The following is a 5,951-nucleotide window of genomic DNA, read 5'->3' as shown; positions in this document are numbered from 1 at the left end:
TGACTTCTGCAAGGTTACTGAACAAGTAACTAGAGTGTCAGAGGTGGGAACCAGGGGGCAGGTTTGAGGCTGAGCCTGATCCTGGACTGTATTAGAGTGCTGGGTGTTAACAAATGGGAGGGGGTTTTAGCCTTTCTCATTGAGTGGCTTGGTTTCAGTTTTCTAAGCATCTGCCACCAGGTTGATGAGTATTAATTCTAGCTGTAACCTTGGCACAGAGAATGTTTTATTCAACATATCCTCTCATGAACTTTTCCCATTACTTCTTCCAATAACCGAGTGAAGGAGTCAGGTGAGGGATCTGTGCTCCCATTTGACAGAGGAGAAGACTGAGGTGCAGAGGTACCAACCTCCCACCTAAGGTCAGAGAATGGAATTGGACCTTCCCAACCGCTAACCTGGCCATATGGGAACAACATTCTATCATCTCACTGCAGAGAGGAGTCTGGCATTTGAATCAAGTAAAAAGGTGTCCCCGGAGTGGTGATAGGAGTCCCCGGAGTGGTGACAGGAGTCCTTGTGCCTGGCTCTCTCCAGAATGGCATACATTGCCATCATTCAGGCACTGACTGTCCTGGTCAGGAGGGACATTGGGCACCTGAGCCTTTTCTCATCCTTCTCTGATGAGTCAGACAATCAAGAGGGTCCTTCCTGCTCCCACCCCCAGCCTGGCATCCTCTCATGTCCCTTCCTGCCACTGGGCACCACCTGTGTCAGGTCTGAATTGGCCTGAATGGTGTGGAATTACAAGTCAAAAGGGTCCGGTCATCATTCCACCGATGGCCTGGGCTCTACGCTCCAGAGCTGCGTCATGAATGAGGGTAACGGAGAGAGGCTGCATTACAATCAAGGCTGCCATGAGCACACGGAGGGGCGTGGAGCTTATTTAAGGAATATGCTCCCCAAACCATGCAGGTGGAGCCAATCAATACTTACTCACTCTCTCTAATCAGCAATCAGGGCCACAGAGATTCTGACAAGCAGGAGGAGCAGTGATGGAAATACGGTAGCATCCCACCTCAGGGAGATTTTCGGTATCCATTTGCTCTGCAGTTCGATGCTGTCCATTGAGCAGCTGCTCTGGGCTAGGTGAGGCAGCAAAGGGAGGCTGGGCCTTTAGCTTTAAGAAGCTTGGAGCCTTGGGGAGCAGATGGTGAGTGAGGTGTGAAATAACAAAAGGGATGATTACAGTGTTGTGTGGAAGGAGGCACAGAGCAGGGACACCCAGCCCACCTTGGGGGTAGGGAGGCTTCCCATCGGTGTTGTTCTTTAAGTAAGCTTTGCTGCATAACAAACACGCCCAAAACTTTGTGGCTTAAAACAATTTTGTGGTTCACAGTTGCATGGGCTAGTATTACAGGCTGAGCTTTGTCGGACAGTTCTGCTTGTCTTGGGGGATCTCCACCGGGCTCTGTCCTGTGTCTGTGGTCGCTGGCAGTTTTGCTGGGAGCTGGGTGATCTCTGACATGTCCGGTGGTTAGCAGCAGGCCTTGTCTGGGGTGACATAGGCAAAAGGGCCATGCTTCTGTCATCACCCAGCAGGTTAGCCCAGACTTCATCACAGGGCAGTTTCGGGGTTCTCGAGAGAAGCCGGAGAGAGCAAGCCCTGGTACACAACCACTTTGCAAGTCGCCACTGGGATCGTTTGTGCCTTTGTCCCTTTGACCAAAGAAAGTCGTGCGGCCAACTTGGATTCAAGGGGAGAAGCAATAGACTCACCTCTTGATGGAGGAGCCGCAGTGTCACACACGCGGCTGTAGATGTAAGGAGAAGAATTGGTGACTGTTGAGATGGCCTGCTCACAGCTGAGTTCTGACGATGAAGAGTTAGGCAGGCAAAAAAGGGTGAGAGGATCAGCTCAGGTAGAGAAAACCATGTGAACAAGAGCAGGGAGTTACGCTTCTAAAGGCAGGGGAGCAGGGAGGGAACGACACGGCAGGAGACACAGGCAAGGCACAGATGGGTCTTGTCATGCTTTGACCATAGCAAACCCATTTGATCCAGGTGGCTGCCAGTTTGATATATGCTGCCAGGAGCTATAAAGTGGAAGGGGGGACAAGCGGACTCCTATTCTCTGAGGCTGAGAGACCTTCACCTGGCTCCTCCCACACCTGGGGTCTCCATCTTTCTAAGCGTCTTTTCCAGCCCCTGGGCCTCAATAGTCCCATCTGAGAAATGGAATAGGGAGTTTCACCCTCTCGGGCTTCTGTTTTAATCTCGTATCAGCCTGTGTTTATTAAGCACCTGCTAAGGTATGGACTGGTGAGGTTAGTGAGCCAGGGAAGGGAGTAGACACCTGCCCGAGCTCGGAGAAGGGGAGGGGCATTCAGGCTGACTCTCCAGAGGGGTCACTTCAGCTGGGCCTGGGAAGGTGGGCGGTGTCTGTGTGTGTGGAGGAGATGAGGGCATTCCAGGCAGGAGGCCCCCCATGAACAAAGACCCGGAGGCTGGGATGTAGCGTGGGGCCTTGGACTGTGGCTTGGAGTACAGAGGCAGTGGGGTCAGTCCAGGGCCTGGCATGATGATGCATTCACCTGGTAAAGGTAGCCCTCCAGGTCCAGCCCATCTCACCTTGCTGCAGCTCGCTGGTGGAGTCCATTCTCTTAGTCTCTGTTCCATTGCTGGTTTTTACGGGTTTCATTCTCCTCCCTCCCTCACAACATTGCATGGCGCCACCCTCTCCTGACTCCTTTGGTTGAGGTGAGGGTGTTGGAGATTAACAAGCCAGACTCTACAGCAGAGACATAGGGCCATGTTAGTAGCACCTTCAGGAGAGTCTGAGGGAGCCTGGATGCTGAGGGGATTCTGCACCCCCCAACCCCATGCTGCTAAATCACTCTACCTCTCTCCTCTGTCCTGGCTCCCTTCTACATTATTATCTCTTGTGCCCTTGTAATTTTTGAAGAGCACGGAATTATGAGGCTGTGTAACGTAGGGCAAGTTGCTAATGCTCTCTGGACATCATTTTCATCACCAATAAGTGGGGATTAGACCACTGATCTCCATGTCTTTATATTCTCTTTCTATTGTATTGTCTATGATTCTAGGTCATAGACAATAGGGAGGATTTTAAAAAGGGTAGGGGGTACTGGGGGCCAGTTGGAAAGGTCTAAGAGAAATCTTTCCAACTGAATTATGAAGTTTTATGTCTGTGACCTCTGCCTTCCTCTTCTCTATTTTGGATACTGTGTCATTTCCCATTACGCTCAAAACAACCTGATTCTTCTAGTCTTGACAGTGGCGAGATAGAAAATTGAAGCAAGACAGACAGCTGACAGGGTATATGCATATGCTAAACACTCTGCTAGGCTCCTCCAAAAACTTCATCTCCCTAATACTCAAACCATCCTAAGAGACTGCTTTTATGATTCCCGTTTTCCGTATGAGGCAAGTGAGCGTTAGAGGGAAACTTAGCTTGTCAAAGGTCACCAGATGAAATACAGGAAGGGGCAAAGTGCTCTTAAAACACTTCCCTTAGGACAGCATGTTGCACACACCTCTCTCCCAGGAGAAATTTGCATCTTAGAAACAGGAAGAGCAACAGTTGACCCCAGCAAGTGACCTTGAGATGATGACGGATGAAGAATATCTGAAGGACCAGGAGAATGCCTGTCCTGGTACCTTATCACATCCCCCAGCGTGGACCTGGTCCCTCAGTCCTTCTACTCTCAGCCCAGTTGGGAGAATGGGGAGAACACTGGATCTGGAGTCAGGAAACTAGAGCTTGAATTGGTGCTCTGTCACTAGATGGAAGACCTCAGGGAAGTCCTGTCACCTGTTGAGGCCTCAGATATCTCGGCTGGAAAATGGGTATTCTACTATCCATCCTATCCCTGTGGCATTTCCATGCAGGCTAACTGGGACAGTGAATGAGAGCCCCCTAGCCTAGTGCCTGGCACATAAATGGGCGCTGGTGGAAGTCAGTCCCTGTCTGCATCTTCTGCTGATCTCTCTATCAGTTGCAAACTGTTGTACAATGGGGGGCGGGGGCGGGGAGGAGAGAAAGTCATTGACTATTTGTATGAATTTAAAAAGAAGGAGAAGGAAAAGAAACTGCTAACACACTGAGAAACCAAGGGCGTATAGTGAAGCTAAATGACAAAGAAAGACCAGGCCAAAAAAAAAAAAATGCAGCAGAAGGGAGGGAAATGGTTCAGGAGAGAATAACTAGGAGTAATGAGAATCAATTCCATCAACCCTCCATCTATTTTCAAATCAAATCTGAAACGATATGCTTTTCTCCCTTGCCAATATCTCTTAATTCTTCTGTTCCCCTCCCTTATTTAATCGGGTATAACTGTATTATTTATCTCCACCAAATGGCGGGGGAACACAGTGCTGTGTAAAAGACGCAGTTCCAAAGGGGGCGGGAATGGGCAGGTTGGAGGCAAAGGCAGAGATAAGAACTGACAGATGGGGGTGGGGAGGGGGGGGCCTGGGTGCCCCTGGGACATTTTCCTCCAGCGCTGCTGCACAGCCTGGTTTTGTCAGGCCCCCACCACTGCTGTACTTTCTGTTCCCTCCCAGGCAAATGCCCACACCTAGCACCGCCATGATGTCATCTTGTGGCCATTTAACCTGGCCTGACACCAGGATCGCTTAGATTTATGAAGTGTTCACATTATAGACTCTGCCTGCTTGCCTTGTCCAAACCCCTAACGAAGGAGGAGCATTATTAACTCACCCCTCACGCATGTTCCTATAACTCTCCGTACATCCTCTTTCATGGCCAGTGCTGCACGATCGTTTCCTTCGTTGATTTTCTATTTTTTTCTCTCTCTCTCCTAGATTGAGATTTTCTTTAGGGCAGAGAACGTATAAAATATGCATTGAGAGAGGCATTTATTCAACAAATATTTGAGCACCTCCTGCATGCTAAGCACTGAGGGTAGGATTTACCCAGACAGACACAGCCTTCTGCTGTGAATGAATTAATGAACAATTAAGGGCATGAATAAATGAAGAAACTGAAGCAAGGGGAGATGTTGTGGCTGCTTAGTGGGCGCTGAGGAAAATCCAGGCTACAGTGGAAGGTCTGTGAGGGCAGCAAACCAGTTTCACTTTTCACTCAATCTATCCACATGACCTAACACTGTGCTTGGCACAGTTTAGAGAGAAGATAAATATTTATGGGTGGTATATTGTTGAATGATGGGGATAGTCATTGCATTTTGGGGCTAACCGTGCGACTTTGCATATTTCCAACCGTATTGCTAGATGTGGCCTTATTTTCTCTCAATTCTAAGTTAGAAGTTATGCAAATGGGGCAGTCATGACACCCCCCAAAATTTTTTGACATAAAAAGAAAGAAAATCAGAGATGCTTTGTGATTTGTCCTCAGGTAAACTAGCTAGTTGGTGCAGAGGCATCACACAAATCTAAGCTTCCAACTCCAAATTCAGTGTTTTTCTCACTAACCCAAGATGTGTGAATATTGATATGTCAGAAAGACTGGGATAAATCCATCCATCTGTCCATCTTGTCATTTTAATTTATGGCATGTAATTCATTAGCTTCTGAACTAGGGCTTGACCTGATGGCATGAAGGAGTCACAGTGGGACCCGGCACTTTTTGTTATGCTAGGAGATAACTTCACAGGTAAGAAGCAGTAGCCCCCTTTTTACTTTCCCCTCTGCAGACTTGCTATAGCAGTCTCTCTGTTTCCTCTGTAGTGATGCACCTCTGTATTTTCTTTCCTTTTTTAAAATATATTTTTATTGACTTCAGAGAGGAAGGGAGAGAGAGAGAAACATCAATGATGAGAGAATCAGTGATTGGCTGCCTCCTTCATGCTCCCTACTACTGGGCATCTAGCCGGCAACCCTGGGCATGTGCCCCTACCGGGAGTTGAACCTTGACCTCCTAGTGCATGGGTCCATGCTCAACCACTGAGCCACATCGGCTGGGCCACACTCTGTATTTTTCTAATGGCATCCTCCCACTGCACCCC

This window comes from Myotis lucifugus, unplaced genomic scaffold (assembly GCF_000147115.1).
Source record: "Myotis lucifugus unplaced genomic scaffold, Myoluc2.0 scaffold_87, whole genome shotgun sequence".
In the NCBI taxonomy this organism is placed as follows: Eukaryota; Metazoa; Chordata; class Mammalia; order Chiroptera; family Vespertilionidae; genus Myotis; species Myotis lucifugus.
Note: the sequence above shows the minus strand (reverse complement) of the source record.